This window comes from Lepisosteus oculatus, unplaced genomic scaffold (assembly GCF_040954835.1).
Source record: "Lepisosteus oculatus isolate fLepOcu1 unplaced genomic scaffold, fLepOcu1.hap2 HAP2_SCAFFOLD_45, whole genome shotgun sequence".
In the NCBI taxonomy this organism is placed as follows: Eukaryota; Metazoa; Chordata; class Actinopteri; order Semionotiformes; family Lepisosteidae; genus Lepisosteus; species Lepisosteus oculatus.
In genome coordinates this window covers 672,627-692,213 of record NW_027167988.1, presented here as the reverse complement: position 1 = coordinate 692,213, position 19,587 = coordinate 672,627, and the positions used below count along the sequence as shown (strand labels likewise).

Genomic DNA, 19,587 nt, shown 5'->3' with positions numbered 1-19,587 from the left:
TCCAATCCTGCCGACTACGTTGTCCGCCTTCAGTCGGTGTGTTTCGGCACAAGCAAAGAAGCGCGCCTCTTTGCTGTTCCTGGTGGTTTTAAAACGCCCAATCGCTTGTACCTGCTGCCTTGGAAATAAGTTCTTCAGCGTCCGCAAATGGCATTTTGCAGCTGGAAGCAGATGTCGACGCGTTTTGCACAGAGCACCAAAAAAGCGTCTTTTTTGAAGGCCCAGGCACTGAGCATTGGTGGTTCAGTGGTAGAATTCTCGCCTGCCACGCGGGAGGCTCGGGTTCGATTCCCGGCCAATCCAGTGGCTTTTGCAGCGAGCGGCTCCATCACTTGCATCCCCTTGCAACTCGCAACTAAAAACCCACTGAAGCTAAGCAGGTGTGAGCCAGGTCAGTACCTGGATGAGGATGAGCTACAGGGAAAAACAAAGCTTCCAGCTGGAAGCGGTGTTAATGGTGCCGGCGGGGGGGCGCTCACCCTGAGGTCTGTGCGGGTCCCAATTCCCCAGTATAGTGACGGAGATGCTGTGTTGTAAAAGGGCGCTGTCTTTTGGATGAGATGTAAAACCGAGGTCACAGCGCTCTGTGGTCATTCAAAATGACCACCAAGACCTTTGACAAAAGCTCTTGGTAATTGATGGTCTTCAATAATGCTTCTCCTTTAGGTACATTTTAAATCAGCTGAAAAATGCTGTGAAATGGGGGGGCACTTCAGGCCAGTGTAGGATTTGGGTTACAAGAACCATGAAACTGCACGAGAAAGCCCGTACACTGAATTACACGGCTTTCTATTCAAAGGAGGACAAAAGAAATTCCCTGAGTTTGATTTTTTGCAGCACAGAGAGGAGCACTGTCGTGAGGCCGGTTAGCTCAGTTGGTTAGAGCATGGTGCTAATAACGCCAAGGTCGCGGGTTTGAGCCCTGTACGGGCCAGGTCTAGGTCCAGGTCCCTGTTTGTGAAACAGGCAAATGACTGTCTCAGGGGCCCATTCCTCATTCTCAAGACACATGTATGCAGTATGTACACCGTGCATTGAGCAATAGGGACTGAATACACCACAGGTAAGGTTAGAAGTCATTCTGAGGTGCCACATGTGAGGGATACAGCTAGGCATCCGAAATGTAGGGTTTGAGACCCTTCAGGAGTACTGCATCCTTTGAGACAGACCCGTGCATGTTAAACAAATGATCATTTCTTTCGGCATTAGGGACTAAATATACTAAACATATGATGCTAAAATGTTATTTTCACATATATTAATGTAATAAGTGATTGCTTATGCTTTATAAACAAATCTAATTAAAATAAAAGCTTAAGTTTTGTATTTATCTTGTACCATAGAACATGATTTTCTTTGTATTTCAAGCCCACAAAGTGTCCAAATGACGCACTACATGATATAAGGAAGATTATCACATGCATATCGGTATTATCTTTCTTATGAAAATGCATTCCTTTCATTACCTTTTACTTTTTAAAATGAACTCAAATTGAGTATAATGTAATAATTTAAGTAGAATAGATTCTAATAATATAATGATCCAGTGTTTTGCACTACTTCACTGCTTCACTGCTCTATGCCATCTGGAAATAAATCCTCAGACTGCTTACTGCCCTGGGCATGTACCAATAAATTAAAAGAGCACATCTGTTTATCACTGCGTTGAAGCAGGAGACACACAGTCTCTGCAAACACATCCTAGATACAGTGTTCCAGCACCTTTGACCTCATCCAGAACGTATCATTTCTTGAAAGGGATTGCTGTCCGAATGCACATCTGAATCCCAAACAGAATCTCTAGTAAAATACGATCATTTGTGAAACAGGCAAATGACTGTCTCAGGGGCCCATTCCTCATTGTCAGACACATGTATGGAATGCTTTCACCGTGCATTGAGCAATAGGGATTAAAAACACCGCAGGTAAGGTTAGATGTCATGTTCTATGATCATTTCTTTCAGCATTAGGGACTAAATATACTAAACGTATGATGCTAAAATGTTATTTTCACATATATTAATGTAATAAATGATTGCTTATGCTTTATAAACAAATCTAATTAAAATAAAAGCTTAAGTTTTGTATTTATCTTGTACCATAGAACATGATTTGCTTTGTATTTCAAGCCCACAAAGTGTCCAAATGTTCTATGATCATTTCTTTCAGCATTAGGGACTAAATATACCAAACGTATGATGCTAAAATCCTGAAAAAAGGATGTGCTCCATCTCGTCAGTAGATTGGATTCCAAAACTGATTTGGGTCAATATACATTACCTTTGAAATTAAAGTACAGTCTACTGTAGGGAACCATCAACTTAGAAAGCATTGGCCTTCCCTGGGGGTCAGGTAGGTGCAAAAGATAAACCTTTATCCTATCTTTATCTTAAGATAAGTGGCCAAGCAGTATTTTTCCAAGTTTCACCAAGCACATCATGTTGCCATAGTAGACAAAGTTCTATAAAATGTTAAATAACTTTTAAAAAAAGTATCTTGGTCTTACAGTACTGTACAAGGTGAATTAAACTGTCCCTGGTAATAAAAAGTAATTAGAAGCATCTCAGAAACTTTATCTCTAGAAACATTAGCTGTTTTATATCATGTAATTTAGTGTGATGTTGTCAGAATTCAAGGACATTATCACACACAGAAATTGGTTCAGTTAAATCTAAAAAACACAGCTAAACATGGGTTTAAATGTAACAGAAGTCTTACCTCTTGTCAAAAGATTTAATTCAAGAAGCGATGTAATAAATGATTGCTTATGCTTTATAAAGAAGCTTAAGTTTTGTATTTATCTTGTACCATAGAACATGATTTTCTTTGTATTTCAAGCCCACAAAGTGTCCAAATGACGCACTACATGATATAAGGAAGATTATCACATGCATATCGGTATTATCTTTCTTATGAAAATGCATTCCTTTCATTACCTTTTACTTTTTAAAATGAACTCAAATTGTGTATAATGTAATAATTTAAGTAGAATAGATTCAGGTAGGAAATATATTATATAATATATTTTGACAGACAAAAGTCATGATGTTTATGGCTGACATCATTTCACATGGGTGAATTTTAAGCTAAGAAATAAAAACATTTACAATGAAGATACCATTGCTTAATTTTAAATGCCTTTAAAAAATAAATACCTCCTGAGAATAATTTGCCACTCCCAGATCCTTGGTAAGGTACTGTTTGAATCCAATCAGGAGAGGAGCATCCAGGGAGTGCTTTCTATAGAGTCCAGCTTGGGCCACTCTCTTCCGGCCTGCTGATACTTTTTAACTACTCAGGGCCTGTAAGGATATAAAACACCGGTTTAAACATTTTATACCTATAAGACAAATTAGAATTTTAGTAAAAAATAGATACATCTGAAAAATAAAAAAGTCTTACTGCTGATAGAGTTCTTCAGAGCTCACATCTTCCCCTTCCTTATCCGCTTCTGTTTCAGTTTCTAGAGCAGCCTCTGGCATCTCTTCCTCCTGGACAGCGGCCTCTTGCTCAGGGCCGCTGGAATGCAGGTAGATTCTTTTCAACATGCTTTTACATAATATGTTGTAACAATGATTTCAAAAAGAAACTACAGAAGCCTTACAGATTAAAAATATCTCACCTTGCCAATGTGTCTTCAGGCTTCCCATGTACAAAAAGGCCCAAGGACTCTAGCAGTCTTACAACCACTATCCTGTTTGCCTCACCAGACACGATCTCTATTCTGTGGTAATCCACGATGACCCCGTTCTTCAGGTGATTCATCATGTCCTCCCTCGCCTGTTGAGAGGCCATCATGATCTTTTCTGCCGTGGCGTGCTTCATACACGCCCTCTTCAAGTGAGCAGGAAGCTGATCAAGAGTATTCAGGTACATCTTGCACACCAGGGGAATCCGCGCGGGTTTCCTTTGAAAATAAATAATACCATCTGTGTATAGAAACAAGCTAAGACTGATTTCTTAAATTATCCTTAAAATTCTCTCTCATAGTTTGAGCATAATGATTTTATTGCATTTATATAAGAATTGCTCATTGCTCCTAAATAAATAATGGTCTCAGTCACAGACTTTCCAATAGAAGCCATTGTGGAGTTCAGCAACTGCAGGTCCTAGAAGTGGGGAAGGAATTTTAAAAGAGAAATTGAATTACAATACAGAAGGAATGGCTGAGGGTTCACTGAAATATATAAATATACAAATTCCAAAGACTGAGTCCATATAGAAACAACTACCTTTCATTTTCAGTATAAGAAAAAAAAACATTATCTTCCAAAGCATCATAAAATTGTCCCTTCTTCCAGACTCTACTTCTCTCTTGTAGTAGTATAGCAGACCTTTCCAGGTGAGCAGATCACAGAGTCCGAAATGAGCTTCCTCCATCAAGCAAAGTACCTGAACATGACTCTGTCTTCATAAAAGCGCCCCTGTAATAAAGAAATTAAATCCGAAATCAAGAGGGCAGTTGCCTACCGAAATACAAGAAGTCATCAATTTTAACCTAGCAACACATTAAAGGCTGCATCTATACAAGTACGATTCTAGAAATGCTCACCAGATTACGTTTTAAGAAGGAACTGCGCCTCAGGTTCCGCCGAGATCTTAACTCGGATGGCAGGATTCAGAGTCCGGAGTGCGGACTGATGGCGCACGGAGGGTCCATATACTGTGGATCCCTCAGTGATCTTCCGCATATTCAAACCGCCAGCGTGTGACTCCCCTGTCCCCGTGACCTCATTGCTCTGCTCTCTCCTCTGTGCAGCTGAGCCCGACTCACGGTAAAATGGAAAAAAATATGCCCTCGACGCGAGATTTATTCTGGAGCGAGCCAGTGTTGCGCATAGCTGCCTTCAAAGCAGTTAACCCAGGTTCGATTCCCGGCCAACGCAGTTGCGAATGTTTTCAAATGCTGTCATGAGCCTTGGATTGTGACTAGCAAAGCGAAGCCTTTTGAAAGAGCTAAAGCACTGCAAAACGGAATTGAAGGAGAATCTTACAGGGGATTCTGAGCAGTGTCTGCATACATGCAGTCAGATAAAGGTGCTGAAAGCTTGAGCTACTCTCAATGTCATGCTGCCCTTCCCCGGAGTAAATCTGTTACATTGAAAGGATGCTTCTGGCAGGTTCAAAAAGGGACCCTTGTTAATTGGAGAAATCAATGATTTCGAATGAATTCTGTATGCGTTAAAAGACAGCTATACACAGAAAACATGCAGGACACTGCTCATGATGTTTCCCGAGCCGAAACACAGTGCGTTTTTCCAAGCCATTTGACAAAGCCCACCCACTGAAAACTGCAGCAGATCGTGTAAAGACGTTCAACTTTGTAACTACTGCACGCACAGGAAGCAGAATAAATTCCTCTTTTCAAACTGTCAAAGGTTTGCTTTGCGAACGCTGCAGGACATCGCACAATCTCTTTTGAATGGGGACAAACGATTTCTTATGGGGCGCAGTAAGTACAGACGTTTAAAATGCTCCACTCATGCCGACGATGCAGCATGAAGAAGCGCAACCTAACGTTTGACAGACAAAAGCCAGGCGCCGCTATGAGCAATATGAAATCATACTGACAGCACACGGCGTTTCGCGCTGACACAAAAGTAATCTCGACAGACGCTGTTCTCTGCATAAAGCTGAAAGAGCTAAAGAGCGTTCCTGTTGACACGTAACAAGCTCGTTTCTTTCTACCATGATATCACCGTGACCAAATCTGTCTTTAAACACCTTGCTCAGTCTCCGACAAGACTGTCAAAAATTGCTTTCGCCGATTGTATTGCAAACCGGCGGAAGCGGGGTATTGGGAAAAGTTTTCAACTAGCAATAATCGCGCCTCGGCTAAACCTCACAGGCTACGATACTGCCACTGCGCAAAGCTGACGGTTGCCAGGCAACCGCGGGGATCCTATGGAAATCGTTATCGATCGTCTCATGGCATGTCGTTGCGGTAACGCTTCATATTTGTCGTCTTCTTCTTCTTCTAGCTTGAGGTTTTGAAGAATTTCATGACAGACAAGGGCTCCGTTGGGAACAAAGGGCGTTGTGAGAAAACCGTTGCTTATTTTCAGCAGCAGAAATACAACCCTTTAAATACAAGATGACAGAACAATGACGAAGGGCATGCCGGGAGGAACTCATGCACTACAGAGGAAAGGGGGCGGGCACGTACAGTTCACATTCAAGCCACAAGTACTCTTCTTGGATGTTGCACAAACAAATCCTAACGTCTTGAAAGCATTGCAGCATGTTTGTGTCCCACTTCCCGTGGCTGCGGGACGACTGACACGAACGGACAAACACAATCTGTGGCGTTTAGCATGACATAGTCTTGCAGGCATCGTGCTGTCTCACTGCAATATTATACCGCTGGAGGAAACAGTCCATCTGGCCATGAAACTCATTTGAACGTCTAGCTACAGCAACTAACAATATCATGATTTATTCAGGATGTGTGGAATCAGCACGTCCCGGAGACAGCTTCCGAAATCGTGAGCATTCTCTGGTGGTAGGGGCGTTCAAGATGGCGCTCAGGTGGGAGGTAAAGTTTAGTGGTTGGGGAGTTTTTTTTGAGTTTTTCATGACCTGAATGTTAATTTTTGCTTTTTTTGACTACAGAAAAATAAGGACTTAACACTAGTTGTTTAAACTTCAGTTTTAATTGAAAGAAAAAAAAACGATTTTTTTTAGGTTTAAAAAGTCCGATATGAGTAACACTGGGAAAAGAAAAGAGAGTGCTGGGTCTTCGAAGGAGAACTCTAAGATACCTCAATCGTATATGTATAGCACTACAAAAAAATCGATGGCAACTAAAGGGAAAAGTGAAGCAGCTGCAGGGGCAGCAACAGGGCGGAGGCGCCGCGCGCCCGGCCGACGTGTTGGACCGGTGCGCTTTACGTGCTGAAATAAACACGCGACAGCCCCGAAATGTTTCCAGAGTGCTGTGCACTGAAGACTTGCCTGGTGCTCCTCCGTGCAGATTGTTTGTCCTCCTCCAGTGCGGGACAAGCCAACACAAGGGAGCGCATTCGCCAACATCCAGGCACGCAATGCGATTTGGAAAGCAGCTCCTTTCCAAAGAGTTGCACACGAACGATCCTTCAGTCCCGCTCGGGGAGCACGGAACCCCCGCCACACACAGCTTCAAGTAGCGAGTCAGGCGCTGGGGCTTTCGCTTACGGCCACACCACCCTGAACACGCCCAATCTCGTCTGATATCGGAAGCTAAGCAGCGTCGGGCCTGGTTAGTACTTGGATGGGAGACTGCCTGGGAATACCAGGTGCTGTAAGCTTTTGCTCTCCCGGCCAGCAGGGGTCGCCGTTGGTGCCGTAGGCTTTGGGAGGAAAACCTTCAGGATGGAAAGGTGATCTATAGCCTCATCTCTAGAGATGTTTTGTTGCTGTGGCATGTGTGTGACCCATATTCAAAAAAAAAAACCCGTCTGTAAAACGAATATCGAAGCTGCCTCTAAATCTGCAAATGAAGATGAGTCGATAAACCACTCGTTTTTCGTATAACTAGACATATATTCATTTGTTACCGATTTCATTCATTGAGCACGGATACAATAGAGGTACAGCCATTCACTGTTTGACATGTCTGCACTGGTACAGAACCGAGCAATCAGAAAACGGGTGAAACTGTCTTTAGACTCAGCATACAGTACCGAGGCCCCCCATGACCAAATAAAGGCTAACCTCGATAATCAGCCTAAAGAACGCAGACTACAGCAAAACGACTGACTTTGAAAAGGGAATGAACGTCCGGAAGGAGTAGTGGAACTAGCTTGAGATGCTTCTCCGGACCCCTAACTAAAAGCCAGCGAGAACCAGCAGCGGCGTCCCCTCCTGTCGAACCGGGATCCTTCCGCAGCCACGCAGCTCGTGGTGTCCTAACCCTCTCGTATCTGATTTTGGATCAAGCACATCAGGGGAGAGCGCGAACGCAGTCCCCCACTATCAGAAATTATGCAGTCGAGATTCCCACATTTGGGGAATTCGCAGGGGTCAGCACAGCCGGAGTGCAATGGCCGAGCCTCGCCCTGGGTGAACCTCCTTCTTGATCAAGGTACCTACCCTGCCAGGTAAGTAGGAGTTAAACAGGCCCCTGCAAGCGGCCCGCACCCACAGCACAAGTCGCGCAGCCTAGGCCACCTCCTCGCCCCGCACGCCACCGCCTTCTGCTGGGCCCACTCTTTCACACACTCACACGCCACACTAACACTCAAAAGTGTGGGCAAAACGAGAAAACGAGCGCGCCGTTTCCTACACATCTGCAGTCGCCGTTGCGCATTCGCAGCATGTCCCGGGATGCAATTTGGCCTCATTTGCATAACTCCAGACCGGCAGATCGCCACGCAAGCTCGCGACGTGCGCCTGCCACACACCGAACAAACCTTTTCAGCAATTTCCAAAAAACGGGCCTGCTCGCCTGCCCACAAGGCTCCGTCTCTAACCTGCTCTCCAGAGCCTGCTGCCTTCTGTGCTTTTCTCTCGGCACCGCTGCAGTGCACACAACTCCTGCAGCGGGAGGGGGGGAGAAAGTTCCCGCGCTCCGCCGCAGGGAAGGCTCGCTCCGTGCGCACACGTCCTTTCGATGCCAGTCCAACAAGTGCTCCGCATTAGCTGCGTCGGGGCTCCGGCGTGTCGCACCTCACCTCACCTCGCACTGCCCCCTCCTTGAATGTCTGCCGCTGGGCATGCCCCGCTCTCCTCCGCCTTATCTTATCGCGTGTGAGCACCGACAATGGCCACAATGCCGGGGAATGGCACCTGTAAAGTGTTAATTGGGGCACAGGAACAGCCCGTCTCGTCTCGGGGGGGCCGGCTTCAGAGACAATACAGCAAACACAGCGGGGCGGGGGAAGAAGACGACACCACACATGCGGTTACATTCAGCTCCGGCGGGAACGAGACATTTGTCGGTCTTTTCAAGTGCCGAGAGCCGAGCAATCCTTCACTTGTATCGTTTCTCCCCGGTGACTAGATCTGGCCCTGCGACTCTCGACTGGGCTCACCCCCGGGGCAGCCCAGCAGGTGTGAGCCTGGCCGGCACCCGGATGGGAGATTCCACCCCGGAAAAGCTCCGGTTGCTGCTGCTCCTGCAAGAGGTGTGACTGGGACCAGTAGGGAGCGCTCACCCTGCGGGCTGTGTGGCTCTCTTACGCCCCAGCCTCCTGATGGCGACACTCTGCTGCACAAACAGGCGCCGTCCTTCGGGGGAGGCGTCAAACCGAGGTCCCGACCCTCCTTGGCCATTAGGAAACCCCAGGGCGTCTCTCAAAAAGAGACGCCGGGGGTGTCCCTCTGGTGTTAGTGCTCCCCTTTACCCATCAGTCGGGGTCTCCTCCTAATCCCCGTCTCACCTGTAACAATCAATGACGAGGCCCCCCTGTCCGTGAGATTTAGTACTCGCGCAAGAGACCGGGGGCAGAGCGCGAACGCGGTCCCCCGCCCCCCACAAAGTGAGCGCTCCGGGTTCCCTCTCGGGGCCCTGCAACACAGCGGAAGGGCAGCGAGAAGGAGCCTCTTGCTCTGACGCCGCAAGCCCACAAGAGGGCGGAGGCGCCGCGCGCCCGGCCGACGTGTTGGACCGGTGCGCTTTACGTGCTGAAATAAACACGCGAAAGCCCCGAAATGTTTCCAGAGTGCTGTGCACTGGAGGTTTTTGTCTGGTGAAGACTTGCCTGGTGCTCCTCCGTGCAGATTGTTTGTCCTCCTCCAGTGCGGGACGAGCCAACACAAGGGAGCGCATTCGCCAACATCCAGGCACGCAATGCGATTTGGAAAGCAGCTCCTTTCCAAAGAGTTGCACACGAACGATCCTTCAGTGCCGCTCGGGGGGCACGGAACCCCCGCCACACACAGCTTCAAGTAGCGAGTCAGGCGCCAGGGCTTTCGCTTACGGCCACACCACCCTGAACATGCCCGATCTCGTCTGATCTTGGAAGCTAAGCAGCGTCGGGCCTGGTTAGTACTTGGATGGGAGACTGCCTGGGAATACCAGGTGCTGTAAGCTTTTGCTCTCCCGGCCAGCAGGGGTCGCCGTTGGTGCCGTAGGCTTTGAGAGGAAAACCTGCAGGATGGAAAGGTGATCTATAGCCTCATCTCTAGAGATGTTTTGTTGCTGTGGCATGTGTGTGACCCATATTCAAAAAAAAAAAAACATCTGTAAAACGAATATCGAAGCTGCCTCTAAATCTGCAAATGAAGATGAGTCGATAAACCACTCGTTTTTCGTATAACTAGACATATATTCATTTGTTACCGATTTCATTCATTGAGCACGGATACAATAGAGGTACAGCCATTCACTGTTTGACATGTCTGCACTGGTACAGAACCGAGCAATCAGAAAACGGGTGAAACTGTCTTTAGACTCAGCATACAGTAACCACTCGGCCACCTCGTCTAGGAAACTGGGCTGTCCTGACATGGGTTGGCGCACTCCAGTTGATCTTTTTCTTTTTTTTCCCTCATACTCGAGGGTCATTTTCCTGTTCCACATGCGATTTCAACATTTTCCTTGGGAGATGTCAAGCCAGCAAGCCACTGCTGTGGTTCAGTGGCCAGTGTGGAGTTCAGTGGCCCTGTTGTACACAGAAAGCACATTGAGCTCCTTGGACATGAAAAGTTCCAGATAAAAGCCATTTGTCATCCTTTCTCTTGGTGTCGATGTTGCTATTGTATGTAAAGGTGGCAACTTGCTCAGCGAGCAGGCGGAGCACACACCGAATGCAGATGTGTCTGAGTGGTGTGTCCAAGTGGCTGCAAAAGGACAGCACTCCCGGGGCGCCGTGGCTTAGTTGGTTAAAGCGCCTGTCTAGTAAACAGAAAATCCTGGGTCCGAATCCCAGCGGTGCCTTTTTTTGTTCTGTGTTCTCGAACAGAACTGGTCATTATGGACAACCGCATACGTCTAGACTTAATTAAATGCAAGTATTCATTTCCTGTCTTGAACGACTTGTTTGTCTTAAAATGGATGCAACTTGCAAAACATGAAATACAAACCTCGCTAATCAGCGCTCGCGGCTGGCAAAAAAAAAATAAGTCAGCAATGACTTCTTTAACCTTAAGCCTGCTAATGGAGAAGAACCTAGTCGCCACATCACATACATCCGTTTCAACGATAAGAAGGTAACAACTATCCTCACTCCAGAGTAAATCTCACGTTGAGGGCATATTTTTTTCACTTTACCATGAGTCGGGCTCAGCTGCACAGAGGCGAGAGCAGAGCAATGAGGTCAGGGGGATAGGGGAGTCACACGCTGGCGGTTTGAACACGCGGAAGATCACTGAGGGATCCACAGTATGTGGACCCTCCGTGCGCCATCATTCCACACTCCAGCCTCTGAATCCTGCCATCCGAGTTAAGATCTCGGCGGAACCTGAGGCGCAGTTCTTTCTTAAAACGTAATCTGGTGAGCATTTCTAGAATCGTAATTGTATAGATGCAGCCTTTAATATGTTGCTAGGTTAAAATTTATGACTTCTTGAACTTCAGTAGGCAACTGCCCTCTTGATTTCGGATTTAATTTCTTTATTACAGGGGCGCTTTTATGATGACAGAGTCAAGTTCAGGTACTTTGCTTGATGGAGGAAGCTCATTTCGGACTCTGTGATCTTCTCACCTGGAAAGGTCTGCTGTACTACTACAAGAGAGAAGTAGAGTCTGGAGGAAGGGACAATTTTATGATGCTTTGGAAGGTAATGTTTTTTTTTTCTTTGAAATCGAAATGAATCAGAATATCAGTGCAAAAGACAAACTCTTGGTTTGGTTTAAAGAGATATGGTTTTAAAACAGACAAAATGTAGAAAACAGGTGTTTCTCACTTTTGGAAAAGAATGGACCGGGGGTAATATTTTACTAGTTGCAGTGCTAAGCTCACTGGGTTACAGCCCTGCAGTGTCACACGAGGGCCAGTGGTGCAATGGATAATGTGTCTGACTATGGATTAGGAGTTTGGAGGTTCGACTCCTGTCTGGCGCTGGTTGTTTTTAAACACATCAGCCTACTCCCTAAGTAGTCTGTGCTACTTACTGCATTGTAATCGTACCCAGTAAGAGATTTCCTTCATGTAAATGAACTGCACCTGACAGCTTTAGAAAAACACCTGGGCTCAGTACGGTGCTGAGAGCTCAAGTTGTGTAGAATGTAATAATTTAAGTAGAATAGATTCTAATAATATAATGATCCAGTGTGTTGCACTACTTCACTGCTTACATACATCCTAAATACAGTGTTCCAGCACCTTTGACCTCATCCAGAACGTATCATTTCTTGAAAGGGATTGCTGTCCGAATGCACATCTGAATCCCAAACAGAATCTCTAGTAAAATACGATCATTTGTGAAACAGGTAAATGTCTCAGGGGCCCATTCCTCATTCTCAAGACACATGTATGCAGTACGTACATCATGCATTTAGCAATAGGGATTAAAGACACCACAGGTAAGGTTAGAAGACATTCTGACTATATTCTAAAATATTGGACTCATATTCTTATGATGGCAGACATGATGCTGTGTTTAAAACCGGGGTTAATGGACATTATATGACTGTCAATTCTGTTTTGTTTTGGAGACTCTTGGCTGCCTATGTGGTACAGTGCAGCGTGAAGAAAACATTTTCCAAAACTGTGTCAGCTCAAAAGTTGTAAGAAAATCTTTCCAGCTGCTTTAACTCTCTTCATTTTTGTCATTTAATTGTCTGTCGGCACTATGTAGCAGCGTTGCATGACAACCCATCTCACCACGGAAAGGAACCTAACAGCTTTTGTAAGAGAGGAGAAAAGGACCTGGCCCGTACGGGACTCGAACCCACAACCTTGGTGTTATTAGCTCTAACCAACTGAGCTAACCAGCCTCACGACAGCAATCCTCTCTGTGCTGCAAAAAATCAAACTCAGGGAATTTCTTTTGCCCTCCTTTGAATTGAAAGCCGTGTAATTCAGTGTACGGGCTTTCTCGTGCAGTTTTATAGTTCTTGTAACCCAAATCCTACACTGGCGTGAAGTGACCCCCCATTTCACAGCATTTTTCAGCTGATTTAAAATGTACCTAAAGGAGAAGCATTATTGAAGACCATCAATTACCAAGAGCTTTTGTCAAAGGTTTTGGTGGTCATTTTTAATGACCACAGAGCGCTGTGACCTCGGTTTTACATCTCATCCAAGAGACAGCACCCTTTTACAACACAGCGTCTCCGTCACTATGCTGGGGCATTGGGACCCGCACAGACCTCAGGGTGAGCGCCCCCCCGCCGGCACCATTAACACCGCTTCCAGCTGGAAACTTTGTTTTTCCCTGTAGCTCACCCCCATCCGGGTACTGACCTGGCTCACACCTGCTTAGCTTCAGTGGGTTTTCAGTTGCGAGTTGCAAAGGGATGCAAGTGATGGAGCCGCTCGCTGCAAAAGCCACTGCTTTGGCTGGGAATCGAACCAGAGCCTCCCGCGTGAGAAGCGAGAATTCTACCACTGAACCAACAATGCTCAGTGCCCAGGCCTTCAAAAAAGACGCTTTTTTGGTACTCTGTTAAAAAAGCGTTGACATTACCTCTTTCAAAAGGCTTCACTTTCCTAGTCACATTCCAAGGCTCATTGAACCCGGGCTTTTTCCTCCAGCGGTATAGTATTGCAGTTAGACAGCACGATGCCTGCAAGACTATGTCACGCACTGACGAGACTGTCAAAAATTGCTTTCGACGATTGTATTGCAAACCGGCGGAAGCGGGGTATTGGGAAAAGTTTTCAACTAGCAATAATCGCGCCTCGGCTATACCTCACAGGCTACGATACTGCCACTGCGCAAAGCTGACGGTTGCCAGGCAACCGCGGGGATCCTATGGAAATCGTTATCAATCGTCTCATGGCATGTCGTTGCTGTAACGCTTCATATTTGCGGCCGGACACTTCCCGCCCCCCAAAGAAAAGAGCGCCAATCAGACAGGCGGAGACCGAGGACTCACAGAGCAGACGGCCACAGTCGCCATAATAAGAGCGATTGTGAGCGATTTTGTTTTCTCTCTTTGACCAGCCCAGCTGCGCCCCACCCGAAGGCAGGGAAGCACAAAAATTGTATGGAACTCATTCATGCTCCTCTCCATGGAAATCTTTAGTAAAAGGCAAAAGATTTGTACGAGATGAAGAGAAACCAGAGTGCGTGGCAGCACAGCTGCAGGAGCCCAGGCCGCCTTCAAAGCCTCTGCCCTGCCGGTCGTGGTTGGCAATGCACCTGGCCTTACAAATGAGCCAGTGGGGCCCGTTCAGCTCCGGGCTCATCGCCTGCGGCTCTCGGCTTACCTGGCAGGGGAGATACCTTGATCAGCCTGTAGTTGGAGTAGTTGGATTGTTTTCTTGTTTTGTGGAAGCAGTGTTTGTTTTGCAGTTTGAGATGGCAACCTTTGGATCCCGCAACAATGCTGTACGTTTTGAGCTTTTGGATGACCTCTTCATGGATCGTATGCAGTTCAGCAGAAAAGTGTTACAGAAGGAACTTGGCTTTGAACCTCGGCACTTGGATTTCATCTTCGCTCTCCCAGGTCAGAAAGCATTTGAGGTTGTTTTTGCTACCTATTCTCTGTTTGAACAATGTGTGGATGTGTTTGAGGCAAAAAAAGGGAAAGTTCCTGCCCTTGAGAAGATCAACTTGCAGCCTCTGACACAGAGAGAGAGGAAAACGGTGCATGTTGTTATGTTCTCGGAACTGGCAAAGACGGAGGACATTCACACCTGGCTTAAGCAGTACTGCACCGTCCACCATGGAACTGAGGTTAGAGATGTTGACGGTATAAAAACAGGAGCAAGGAAATTCGAGGTTCGCTTGCTACCGGACAATGTAAATGGAGGCTTAAGGCACCTGCCCTCTACGATCCGGCTGGGCGCCTGCAATGGCTATGTTTTTTATGTGGGACAACCAAAGGTGTGTCGGCGCTGTGGTGCTGTGGGACACCTGGCATCGTCCTGCACTGTGAAATGCTGCAAGACCTGTGGAAAACAGGGACATTTAGCCTCTGACTGTTCAATGCTGCCAAAGTGCAATTTATGTGGTTCGGAAGGACACGTTTTTAAGAACTGCCCTCACGCCTACGCCAATAAACTCAAAATGAGAAAGGATGAGGCAGTGCTTGTTTCAGCCAAACCGGCCCGAAAAGCCAAAGCAAACAACAAGTCAAACAAAGAACCCTTGTTGGACAAAGACTCTCAGCCTCCAGCCAGGATCAGTCCTGCTGTGGCTCCGGGGCCGGTGGAAGAGAAATCCACTACGCTCCCACAACCGCAGACTGCACCAGACAAGCACGAGGGTTTGAAAACCCCCGAGAACAGCGAGGACCCCTCCCCCACTCCTGCTCCTCAGAACAAGGGCCAGTGTGGGGCCCCCCGGTGGAGCGGGTCCAGCGACGATACCCAGGATTCAGCGGAGCTGCTTTTCTTAGACTCTGCAAGTGCTACAGATGCCCTCCTCTCCTCCATCCAGTCCATCACGGAGGATCTGCAACAGCTGGTGGGTGAGGGGGAAGAGGAGACTGGTGCATCGGCTGCACCCCTTTCCCCTCAGTGCTCCCAGGAGCTGGACTTGAGGAAAAGGAAAAATGACTCTGTTTTCTCCCCGAGCGAGGAGGAAGGAGAGCATGGCGATGGGGACAGCTGGAACCCCTCCACCCCTCCCTCTACCCCCTTCCTTGAAATGGACTCCGTGAATGCTTTTACTGCTGCCACCCTGATGAAGGCTCATTCAGAGGATGGCTGGCAGGAAATTGGTAAGAAGAAAAAGAAAAAGAAGAAGGTAACAGGTGAGACCGAAGAGAAATGTGTTTTGTAAAGACTGGTTCCACTTTCTTATGTAATATGGATCTAAACATAATTTCTCTTAACACCAGAGGTATCAATGACAGAGTTAAATGCCAGTCTGTCTTTGATTACCTCCAGCAGAGAGAGGGAGATGTGTTGATGTTGCAGGAGTGTGCTTTAGCCTATCAAGAGAGGTATAAAACCTTTGAAGATAGGTGGGATAAAGGGCCTTCTGTTTGGTCAGGGGACAATAACAACAGAGCCTCTGGTGTGGCCATTCTTTTCAAAGGATGGGCTTTCAAATTGAAAAGTATTCAGAGGGTCATAGATGGCAGGTTGCTGTGTGTGGATGTGGAATGGGGGACCGTTAACCTGCGGCTAATCAATGTGTATTGTCCTACTGACGTGGGAGGAAGGGTGGAGCTACTCAAGGCACTCTCTCCCCTATTGTTAAGTAGCACAGACGTGATAGTGGGAGGGGATTTTAATTGTATCTTAGAGCACACAGACAGGCAGTCTAGCTCTCCGATAAAATTGGATTCCAGCTCACTGGCCCTGCAAAACTTAGTTCAAGACTTTAAACTCTCAGACACATATAGATGTATATATCCCACAACAGCAGGATATACATGGTCAAGGAGGAATAGCAGCTCCAGAATTGACTATTGCTTTGTCTCAGAGAGAGTGAAAGTTGTTGGGGTCACTCTTCAGCCTGTCTTCTTCTCAGATCATCAGGCTTTAGGGTGTAGAGTGGAACTCCAGGGCGGGACTGTCTTTGGCCCAGGCCTCTGGAAACTCAACACTAAGCTGCTAGAGAACGAGGGGGTAGTATCCCGCTACAAGGAGAAACTATCACAGTGGCTGTCCTTGCAGTGTCTGTACGGGTCAGTAGGAGAGTGGTGGGAGGAGGTGAAGATGAGGACAAAGGCCTTTTTCATGGCTGAGGGAAGGAAGGCTGCTGCCAGACGGAGAGGAGTGCTAGCCAGGAAACAGAGGCAGCTGCAGCGTCTCTACACGATGCTGCACAGTGGCTTCGCTGTGCTCGAGGATATCACCCTTTTAAAAAAGGACATCCGGAGCATAGCCGAAGAAAGTAGTCGAGGATTGCTGTTAAGAAGCAGAGTGCAGTTCTTGGAAGAAAATGAGAAGTGTACTCGCTTCTTTTTCAGGAAAGTGGTAGGCTCCAAGTCTGTCATGGAAAGTGTAGTTGATGAGGAGGGACGAGAGAGAACAGAGCCGAGTGCTATCCTCTCCTGCACCAAGGCCTTCTACTCAAGACTGTACAGCTCTACAGAGGTAAAGGATGAAGAAATTCATTTTTTTACCTCAAAGCTAGAAAACGTTTTGAGTGAAGAAGATAGGGAAGTACTTGAGAGGGATTTGACAATAGAAGAGCTGAGACAGGCTATGGAGAGCTTACAGAAGAGGAAAACTCCGGGTGCTGACGGGCTCCCTAAAGAATTTTATTGCACCTTTTGGGATCTGCTTCAGGATCCGCTACTGCTCCTATTCGAGGGAAGCTATAAGACAGAATTGCTGCCTGACTCCTTAAGAGAAGGCACTATCTCTCTCTTGTTTAAGAAAGGAGCAAAGAATGACATAAAGAACTGGAGACCCCTCAGCCTGTTAGGCGTGGACACTAAGATCCTGTCCAAAGCCCTTTTCCTGCGCCTACAAAATGTAGTGGCCTCACTGGTAGGGAAAGAACAGACTTGTGGGATAGCAGGACGCCTGATGAGCGACAACCTGGCCTTGTTGAGGGATGTCTGTCTGTACTCAGAGGATCGCTCCCTCCCTCTGTGCATTTTAGGTGTAGACCTAGAAAAGGCCTTTGACCGCCTAAACCGGCAGTACTTAACATTGGTACTTGAGCACATGAATTTTGGCCCCATCATGAGAAAGTGGATTAACCTGCTGTACACAGGTAGCAACAGCAGAGTAATGGTTAATGGCAATAGATCACACCCCTTTGAAGTCTGTTCAGAGGTGAGGCAGGCCTGCCCATTATCCCCCTTGTTATTCGTTTTGGCTATGGAGCCCTTAGCCTGTGCCTTGCGCCAGGATCAGGCCATTAATGGGATACCAGTGCCTGGAAGTGGGGGAGGAGAGGTAAAGACATCTCTATACATGGATGACGTCACCCTGCTCCTCTCTCACAATGCCTCAATTAGCAAGAGTGAGATTTTTTATCAGAACTGGAGGGAGCCAAAAGAAGGACATGATCTCAGGCTGCAAGAGAAGAGAATTAATTTACAGGTGCCATTCCCCGGCATTGTGGCCATTGTCGGTGCTCACACGCGATAAGATAAGGCGGAGGAGAGTGGGGCATGCCCAGCGGCAGACATTCAAGGAGGGGGCAGTGCGAGGTGAGGTGAGGTGAGGTGCGACACCCCGGAGCCCCGACGCAGCTAATGCGGAGCACTTGTTGAACTGGCATCGAAAGGACGTGTGCGCACGGAGCGAGCCTTCCCTGCGGCGGAGCGCGGGAACTTTCTCCCCCCCTCCCGCTGCAGGAGTTGTGTGCGCTGCAGCGGTGCCGAGAGAAAAGCACAGAAGGCAGCAGGCTCTGGAGAGCAGGTAAGAGACGGAGCCTTGTGGGCAGGCGAGCAGGTCCGTTTTTTGGAAATTGCTGAAAAGGTTTGTTCGGTGTGTGGCAGGCACACGTCGCGAGCTTGCGTGGCGATCTGCCGGTCTGGAGTTATGCAAATGAGGCCGAATTGCATCCCGGGACATGCTGCGAATGCGCAACGGTGACTGCAGATGTGTAGGAAACGGTGCGCTCGTTTTCTTGTTTTGCCCACACTTTTGAGTGTTAGTGTGGCGTGTGAGTGTGCGAAAGAGTGGGCCCAGCAGGAGGCGGTGGCGTGCAGGGCGAGGAGGTGGCCTAGGCTGCGCAATTTGTGCTGTGGGTGCGGGCCTCTTGCAACTTGGTTTATTTGGTTTATTTATGGTTCGCATAAATAAAACCGGAAAAGAGGAATTTATTCTGCTTCCTGTGCGTGCAGTAGTTACAAAGTTGAACGTCTTTACACGATCTGCTGCAGTTTTCAGTGGGCGGGCTTTGTCAGATGGCTTGGAAAAACGCACTGTGTTTCGGCTCGGGAAACATCATGAGCAGTGTCCTGCATGTTTTCTGTGTATAGCTGTCTTTTAACGCATACAGAATTCATTCGAAATCATTGATTTCTCCAATTAACAAGGGTCCCTTTTTGAACCTGCCAGAAGCATTCTTTCAATGTAACAGATTTACTCTGGGGCAAGGCAGCATGACATTGAGAGTAGCTCAAGCTTTCAGCACCCGTATCGGACTGCGTGTATGCAGACACCGCTCAGAATCCCCTGTAAGATTCTCCTTCAATTCCGTTTTGCAGTGCTTTAGCTCTTTCAAAAGGCTGCGCTTTGCTAGTCACAATCCAAGGCTCATGACAGCATTTGAAACCAATCGCCACTGCGTTGGCCGGGAATCGAACCTGGGTCAACTGCTTGGAAGGCAGCTATGCTCACCACTATACCACCAACGCACGCCCACAGGTGCCCTGCAGGACACCACCAGAGAATGCTCACGATTTCGGAAGCTGTCTCTGGGACGTGCTGATTCCACACATCCTGAATAAATCATGATATTGTTAGTTGCTGTAGCTAGACGTTCAAATGAGTTTCATGGCCAGATGGACTGTTTCCTCCAGCGGTATAGTATTGCAGTGAGACAGCACGATGCCTGCAAGACTATGTCACGCTTAACGCCACAGATTGTGTTTGTGTTGGACAGTTGGACCCTACAGTTGGACCCTCGTCGACAACC

General features: G+C 47.4%; 7 non-coding genes and 1 pseudogene across 7 annotated transcripts; 3 read left to right on the top strand and 5 right to left on the bottom strand.

Annotated features, from left to right (window-relative positions):
* Positions 1-5,733: 5,733 nt before the first annotated feature.
* Positions 5,734-5,875, bottom strand: LOC138229464 (U4 spliceosomal RNA). The gene has a single exon (XR_011185875.1). It is a non-coding gene; the product is annotated as a U4 spliceosomal RNA (small nuclear RNA).
* A 1,292-nt stretch (positions 5,876-7,167) lies between these two features.
* Positions 7,168-7,286, top strand: LOC138229333 (5S ribosomal RNA; annotated as a pseudogene).
* Positions 7,287-7,922: 636 nt separating this feature from the next.
* On the bottom strand, positions 7,923-8,086 carry LOC138229400 (U1 spliceosomal RNA). The gene has a single exon (XR_011185820.1). It is a non-coding gene; the product is annotated as a U1 spliceosomal RNA (small nuclear RNA).
* Positions 8,087-9,893: 1,807 nt separating this feature from the next.
* On the top strand, positions 9,894-10,012 carry LOC138229320 (5S ribosomal RNA). Its single transcript, XR_011185751.1, has one exon. It is a non-coding gene; the product is annotated as a 5S ribosomal RNA (ribosomal RNA).
* Positions 10,013-10,784: 772 nt separating this feature from the next.
* Positions 10,785-10,858, top strand: trnat-agu (transfer RNA threonine (anticodon AGU)). The gene has a single exon. It is a non-coding gene; the product is annotated as a tRNA-Thr (tRNA).
* Positions 10,859-13,668: 2,810 nt separating this feature from the next.
* Positions 13,669-13,810, bottom strand: LOC138229500 (U4 spliceosomal RNA). Its single transcript, XR_011185911.1, has one exon. It is a non-coding gene; the product is annotated as a U4 spliceosomal RNA (small nuclear RNA).
* Positions 13,811-14,040: 230 nt separating this feature from the next.
* LOC138229544 (U5 spliceosomal RNA) lies at positions 14,041-14,157 on the bottom strand. The gene has a single exon (XR_011185954.1). It is a non-coding gene; the product is annotated as a U5 spliceosomal RNA (small nuclear RNA).
* A 5,077-nt stretch (positions 14,158-19,234) lies between these two features.
* On the bottom strand, positions 19,235-19,306 carry trnag-ucc (transfer RNA glycine (anticodon UCC)). Its single transcript has one exon. It is a non-coding gene; the product is annotated as a tRNA-Gly (tRNA).
* Positions 19,307-19,587: the final 281 nt, after the last annotated feature.